We start from the raw sequence: 8,549 nt of genomic DNA on the forward strand, positions 1-8,549 counted from the left end.
TTCGGCCTTGCGTTTCTGTTTCCGACTAGAATTCCCTCCTCCGGTTTCCTGGGCGACTGTTTTGTGTTTGCCACTCCAGAGTCGGTCTTCCTCTTCACCATTAGCATACTTGGTGGAAATCTCCGTCATCCGAGTCAGGGACATATCCCCTGTCTGACCGAATTTCAGATTCAACTCTCGATACTTAACACCCTCCTTGAAGGCACAAACTGCTTGGTGATCTGACACATTCTCCACTGTATGGTGCAATGTGATCCATCTCTGGATATAATCTCTCAAGGTCGCATTCGGTTTTTGCACGCAGGACTGTAATTCTGTTAACCCCGCTGGTCGTTTGCATGTACCTTCAAAGGTTCTAACAAACACTCGGGCAAGTTCCTCCCAACTATATATGCTGCCAGGTGCTAAGTGATTCAACCATGCTCTGGCCGAGCCTTCCAACATCAGAGGAAGGTGCTTCATGGCCACTTCATCATTGCCGCCACCAATCTGTACTGCCACTCGGTAGTCCTCAAGCCAAGTGTCAGGCTTGGACTCACCAGTGAACTTGCTGACTCCAGTCGCCAACCTGAAGTTGGGAGGAATCACTGCAGCCCTGATGGCTCTGCTGAAACACTCTGGACCTGAAACATGCACTCTGCTGCCAGTCGGATAATCTCTGTCATGGCCTTCTCTGTGTGCTCTGTTCCTGTCAACCAGACCTTGAACGAGAATAGATCTCACATCAAAGCCCGGCTCTCTGGGGTCGACTGGAATTCTTCACCCGCCACTGTGAGGGCGTCTGTCATCGTGCTGCCAAGGCACATATGACCCACTCCTCAGGGGAGGCATGGGCACTCGACGACGGTCATCGTGGTCGAGTCGATGATCATACTGCTCACGGTTTCTGTACTGATCTTGCCGGTCTCCACGTCCCTCACGCCGCGGGGGCGATCTTGGGCTGTGGGCTGACTGAACTGTGTCTGCCATCACAGATCTTCTATGAATCCTATTCCGCGACTGAGATACTACTGTGTTCTGCTCTCCCGCTGCCCGGAGTAAAGCCCGGATCTGCATCAAACCTCTGCCAGCTTCTGACTGGGAAGGCTGAATCGACTCTGCTATTCGGGCTACAGTTGTGAGATTCTGAATCGGAGTTCGGTATAGCTGAGTTGGAGGCGGAAAAAGCTGTCGCCGACTGGACTCAGGAATCCGCTGCCGAGCATGCTCGTCGAGTGCGTGCTGGAGGTTCTCCAGTCGAGTGCGCTCAGCCAAGTTGGCCAGGCGCACCTCCTCCAAGGCTCGGGCATCGGGGGTTTCTCCAACGATAGGAGTGTGAAGTGCATCCATATTGCGGCGGCGGAGCTCTTCCCTCTGCTGCGAAGAAAGAGGCTCGGGGCAGTACTCCTCGTGAGCGCGCGACGGATCGCCACCGCCATCACCACCGTCGTTGCGGGGGACGCCAGGAGAACTGCGTGGTCCATTGACCATCAAGACTTCCGCCGCGGGGTCACTGCTGTCACACTCGGACGCGGTCTCGATGGAGCCAGTCGAACAGGCCGTAGAGAGTTTTGTCGGGCTCGATTGCCGCGACTTGTGGGGTGGCTAACTGACGGGCCACCGCGTGTCTCACACACCGCTGGAGCCGCGACCGACCGGAACGCTTGCGCCGGCGAACAGCCGGGAGCGAGGACACCACAGGAGCCGACTGATACTGGGTCGACGGCTGCCGGAGAAGGACGCCGCGGACGCACGCGTGAAAGTGTGTCGCCCCGCAGACGGGGAACGCCTCGACGTCAAGTGGAGCCTCCTGAAGCAAGGCGGAGTCGTCGGCGACGAAGACGAGCGCGCCGAGACGTATCTCGTGGCCCTCGGCTAATCCACCGCGGGAAACCATGATGATGGGAATCGGAGAAAACGCAACTTCACCAAAAAGTCGCTAAGGCACCTGCCCCAAGGTGGGCGCCAACTGTCATGGATCTAAGACTGACAGTAGAATGGTGGTAGGTATGAGGAGGCAAAATCCTAGCTATGGCGAAGTTGTACACACGAGTTTTACGAGTTCGGGCCCTTCGCGTAGGAAGTAATAGCCTACGTCTCGGTGCCCGGAGGCGGTCGACTGAATTATGCGTGTGTGTGTTACAGGGGGTGCGAACCCTTGTGCCTGTGGAGGAGGGTGGCTTATATAGAGTGCGCCAGGACCCCAGCCAGCCCATGTTACAAGTAGTTCAATGTACATAAAGAGGAAGCGTTACAGGTAACGTCCACAATAAAGTGATATAAATGATCATTAAGTCTATGAGTAAACGCCCGACCGTTGCTGTGCAGAGTGACTTTAGATCTTCTGTATGTCGAGTGGTTTCTGTTATGGTCGAGTGACATTGATTCTTCCGAGTGGAATGTTTCTGGTCGAGTGGATGATGGTACCCTTCGAATGCTTCTGACTTTAGGGTGATGCCCTTGGAGAGGGTGTCTAGGTCAGGCCTATAACCCTGCCCTAGGTACATAGCTTCATCAGCTGCTTCTCCGGCCCGCCCAGGACGAAAAGCCCATTTTCTGTCATGCTTTTTTGTCATAGAAGTAGTAGCCCACCACATCTATGATGATACCGGGTTTTTTCACAATTATCGTCATAGAAGTGTCATAAGTATGACTGGAAAAAATTCGTTCGGCCCAAAATGTCACGGATCTGTCTTTTTTTTGTAGTGTTGGGTGCTCTGGAGGAGTTCGGACACGAGACATGTGGACTCTGACGCCCATGGCGCACGCAAAAGGAAGGCCGAGCCCGCGCTTTCTTAGCTCCTAGCACAGTTTCCGCACCAAAATCCTCCATTCTCTTCTTCCATCCTATTGTTCTCCACCCAATTCCTACCCTTTTTCCCCACTCTCTTCTTCACTCCTGCTGTCGATGCATGGAACCGGAGGAGAACCTACCGGAGATGGAGGTGCAGGAGGATTCAAGCAGCACGCTTGCCTACAAGATCAACTCGGTGACACGGCAAAATCATCGCGTCAAAGCGAAGGTCGCAAAGGAGGAAACACTTAAGAAACAGAAGAATGCAAAGGAGAAAAAACTTAAGAAGCAGAATGCCAGCGGAGGGCGTGCTGGTGGCGGATGGGATGGTGGACGTGCTGGTCGTGGACGTGGTGGAGGTCGCGGCCTGAGCCGCGATGGCCCGATGGTATCTCCCACTGTACAGCCACAGCCATTTTTTCAGAGCATTACAAGGATTTGTACTTCTATGCCGCCAAGCAGCTCGGTAGGCAGTCCACGACAACCGCCACCGAGCAAGACATCATCGACGTAAAATGCGATGTGGTTGCTCTTCTCAGAGAGTTCTTCGCCACAGCTCATCCTGGCGCAGACGACAGGCGGGGAGCAGATGGGTTCCTGCACGTTGTTCGGTGCTATGCCTAAAGCAAGGGAGAAGGCATATAACGATGGGGAGAGGGAGATGTTCGACATCATGCATCCATGATGGAGGCGGAGGAGGAGGTGGCTATGAGGACGGGCAGGTGGAAGAGTTGGGTCCCACCCAGTCCGACAAACTACACTCACACGCATGAGGGCTACACCTAGGTGGGCATGCAACAGTCGTACACCCAGACCGGTACGGGAACACAGCAGGAATATTGGGGCCCCGGGCAGCAGGAGGAAGTGGACGACGAGGAGGATGACGCGGATGATGATCCGGATGATTTTGCCGGTGATCCGAAGAAGAAAGGTAGAGGACAAAGCTTGAACATGTGGGAAGATGAGCTGATGTGCGATGCATGGTTGGCCACTAGTCTCGATCCGATCCATGGCATGGAGCAAAAGGGCACAACATTTTGGTCCAACATTCACATATGGTTCCATGAACACAAGCATTTCACGCCCTACTTCGATGCGGTCATCCGAAACCGTGAATCGAAGTCCCTCAACCATCAATGGTACACCATCCAAGAGGCCGTGTCCATGTATTGCAGCCACTTGGTGCATCTCCTCGGACGGTGGCCTAGTTTATGAGGACATCCCAACCATGGATACCACACCAACAATCATCAACGGTCCAATCACAAGAAGTCGCACAATGCAAATACATGATCAGGTGAACGCTAACTTAAGTTTATTATTTGACCTTGAAAACATGGTTGTGCCTTCACCTCCTTTGTTGTTGGTTGAATTCAGGTGCAATATCGAAGAAGGCCAAACACATAACAGTTTATGCAAAACAATGTTTTATGGTGAAGAAACAAAGTTAGGAGTTCATGAAGAAATGAGTTGTCTGCTGAAGAAACATTATTTCGATTCTGACGAAACAATGTTTTGCACGAGTTTGGATATCCCAGCTTGCGAAAGGTTCCCAAAACTTGAGTCTTCTACTGAAAGAAACATTGTTCGACCCCAGTGAACAATGTTTGGTCGGGAACTGCCAACCACCTCCAATGAGAGTTTTCCAGAAGCTACCTCATTAAGTCTTGAAGCCATTTAGTCAAACAGAGCTGATTCACTTTCACACCTAAGCTGGTTCCAGAAGCTAATTCTCTTTCACACCTATCCAGGGGGTTGTCCCGATTATAAATAGGCTAGCTCTTCCCTTCATTGGGGACTTTTGCCATTTCTATCAAAGACCAAAGACATAGACTCCTCCTAAGATTGGAGAGCTCTTGTTATCCTTATTCTCGTGATTCCTTGAGAAATTGCTCCTAATTCGTGCTCCACGACTAGATCGTGTTGTGTGGGTTAGAGTTCATGGTTTCCATTGCGGATTGCACCTATCTCGTGCTCCACGACTGAGCGTGGTTGTGTGGGGTAGTATTGCAGGTTGTGGATCGGCGAATGTTCGGATTGCAAGCTTCGATGAGCCTCCTCCTCGTCGGGTCATAATCTCTTATTTTCCATTTTTCGGCTGCTTGCAGCTAGTTATCCCCATCCATTTATCGATCCTACGCCGTGAAGATCGGACCTCCCCTTGTACACCTTCTTCTCCGAAGACGGTGTCGCATCATCTGGTATCAGAGCAAGGTTTACACGATAGGATCTGTATCTTTGTTGCTAGATCTATCCTTTTTAGTTTGGTTTTCCTCGTCCTAGAGTCCAAAGCCAAAAAGCCACAAAAAAATCCAAGCCTTTGTTGCTAAGATATAGTTGTTTGCTTTCTTCTTTGTGTTTGCACCAAGTTCTATCCAAAGTTGCTACTGTTTTTCTTTGAGTGTTGTTGTTGGATCTATTGTGTTGCAAAAAAAAGAGCAAAAAAAGAGAGAGGGAAAAGGAGCAAAAAATGAGAGAGAAAGTGTTGAGCAACTGCTGAATCATATTCAGTTTGGTGAGAAATTTCAGAAAGTTGAAGTGGCAAGTGTTGTAGCTCAAACATGGTGCAAGGATCTACAAATTTTTCTTGTTCATTTGGTTTGAATCGATTGGGTCTCAGCACTAGCCCTCCCCTTTTACCCCACCCAGATCCACCTAGAAACCATCAGCTTCCTTCCTTTCATTCGCTCGTCCACTCCTGATTTGCTACTTCCGCACAGCTGCCAAGGAATCATTAGAATTTGGGTAGGCAAGAAGGTGAGCTGAGTGTTTTCCACATATATTTTTCCTTTTGTCCACTTGTTTCCGAGAGTTAACATGACAGGATCCAACTCGAGTGTACATGGACATCAACATGTGGAAGATGATCTCCCAAAAACTCGCGCAGCACTTGGTGATATGATTGAGGAGAGTATAGTTGCAGCCATGCGAAGGATGTTCGGTGGTCGTCTTCCTATCGCGGGTAATGGGGATCAACATCAACACAGCTCCGCAGCCTCGCTGGCCGCCGACAACCGGCAACGTCAAGGAAACGACGATCGCCATGTTGGTCATGGAAGAGCGGCAGGAGCTGTTGCCCACGACGCTCCTGCTGTTGGTGCTGAACGGTGGCGTGGCGACTTTGCTGCCCCCCGCGAGGGTGGGCTACTAGGAGGAGAAGCTCGCGAGCAGGGCCATGACCCCCGCGGGTTTGCTACTGATCACCGGCGACGAGCGGCACATGATGGTGATGCCATCTTCCTTGAAGATCTCTCCGAGCATGGTGACGGAGATGAAGGCATGGGGGACTATGAACCCTACTCCCCGCCTCGCCGTGGTGTTGTTTTTGGTCACAATGGTCATCATTACAACCGTCGTGCTCAGGATGACCGTGACAACCAAGCGAGAGTGAAGCTACATGTGCCATCATTCACGGGAAAAGAGGACCCAGATGCATATATTGAGTGGGAAGATAAGTGTGATCAAATCTTTCACATCCAAGGTTTTTCTGAATCCAAGAGAGTTGATCTTGCTATTATGGAGTTCTCTGGTTATGCTCTTACATGGTGGAGTTAGCTGCAAGGCGATCGGTTGATGTCAGGCAATAATCATATCCGCAGCTGGACTTTGATGAAGGAAGTCATGAGGCGCCATTTTGTTCCGTCATACTATGAGAGGCATTTGTACAAGAGGTTGCAGGGGCTCACTCAAGGTTCCCGCACTGTTGAGGAGTACTATAAAGAGATGGAGGTGCTGCTAATTCGGACAAGACCCCGTGAAAGTGATGAGGTGAAGATGGCAAGATTTTTACATGGGCTGAATGATGAAATATCAGATTTTGTGGAGGTGTTTTCTTATGATACATTACAAGATGTGGTACATCAAGCTATAAGAGTTGAGAAGAAGAATATGCATAACTGTCGTACTCGTGCTTTCCAAGGCCGCACCACCACACGCTCATGGCAGCGAGCACAACAGCCATATGGTTCTCAGTTTGAGGGTGCACCACCTAGACACCCACATGCCTTGACGGCTTCCTCACCTACTATTCGCAATCAAGATAAGAGGTCATCAGCTACAGCAGGAGTATCCTCTGCTCCACCTCCAGAAAAGAGTTCTAGATGCAGCAGCGACATTCAATGCCACAAGTGCAAAGGAAGAGGTCATATTTCCTCGGAATGTCCAAGCAAAAGAACTATGATTATCAATGAACAAGGTGAATGGGAGTCTGAAAGTGACCCTGAAGGTGGCAATGATGAAGTGGAAGAGGAGCAAGGTTGGGAAGTAGGAGGAACTATTTTATCTCATGAGGAACTTGATGGAGAAGCTTTGGTTGTATGTCGTTCACTTAACGCCCAGGTTGTGGAGGAGGAAAAGGGGCAGCGGCATAATCTTTTCCACACCTGTTGCCTTATCAACTCAAAGATATGTCAAGTGACTATTGATAGTGGCAGCTGCAACAATATTGCAGGTCTGGAGATGGTCGAGAAGCTTCAATTGCAAACAAAACGTCACCCACACTCATATTGCATGCAATGGCTGAATGATTGCGGCGCAATTAAGGTGATTAGCAGCGTGCAAATACCAATTTCAGTAGGGACATATCAGGATGATGTTGAGTGTGATGTGGTGTCGATGCACGCTTGTCACTTGCTTCTTGGGCGACCGTTGTTGCATGACCGTGATGTGCAAATCAGCAGGCGTGCGAATCGCTTATATTTTGTCCATAAAGGAGAAAAGTTCACTTGGTTGCCCATGACACCCGAGGAAGTCTATCTTGATGAGATGAAAAGAAAAGGAAAGAAAAGGGGAGAGAGTGATCATACACAAAGAGTGAGCCACCAACATAGTGAGGGAGTGTTTCCATAGCCAAAAGCTCCACAGCCAAATATGACCAAGCCCCGGGAAAAACAGGGATTAATTATGATGGCTAGGAAAAGGGATATGCGGGAATTGAGAGAACCTAATGCTCCATTCTTTGTACCCATGTACAAGGAAACTTTATTGGCCGCTAACGACTTACCTTCAACTCTTCCTAGTGTTGTATTGGATCTTTTGCAGGAGTATGGGGATGTGCTTCACAAGGAGGTGCCACCCAGATTGCCACTGAAGCGAGGCATTGAACACCAAATCCACTTAGTTTCGGGCGCCCCGCTTCCAAAAATTCCACATATTGAGAGTGCTAAGAGGGGTGAGTTGAGTGACTCCACCAAATGTGAGGAAGAATGTCTATTTTCCAAACATCCACATATTGAGAATGATAAGAGATGTGAGATGAGTGACTCCACCAGATGTGAGGAAGAGTGTTCACTCCCCAAAAGTCCACATAATCAGAGTGATAAGAGACCTGAGGTGAGTGAGTCCACCAAATGTGAGGATCAGATTGTTCGAAATGAGATTAGAGAGATGGAATATCTCCACCCATGTATACCTCACATTCAGCGAGAGATGATAAGTGAGTTGTGTGAGTCCACCAAATATGAGGGTGAGGTAATCCGCCACAAGATTAGAGAAATGAGTGAACCACAACATATTATACCACACCATGAAAGTGAGAGGAGTAGCGAGTTGTGTGAGTCCACCAAATCTAAGCTTGAGGTGTTTACACACAATATCAAAGAGATGAGTGATCCACCAAATGAAAGGAGAGAAGACTATTCAACTACTAACCATTCACAAAGCTCTCTTTCCTTGAAGTATGTGCAGATGCAAAAATCATACTTAGTTGCCCTTCTACAGCGATGGGAGGATGAGATCCATGAACAATTATGGCGCACGTGGAGCACCATCAAAGAAA

This window comes from Aegilops tauschii, chromosome 3 (assembly GCF_002575655.3).
Source record: "Aegilops tauschii subsp. strangulata cultivar AL8/78 chromosome 3, Aet v6.0, whole genome shotgun sequence".
Classification (NCBI taxonomy): Eukaryota; Viridiplantae; Streptophyta; class Magnoliopsida; order Poales; family Poaceae; genus Aegilops; species Aegilops tauschii.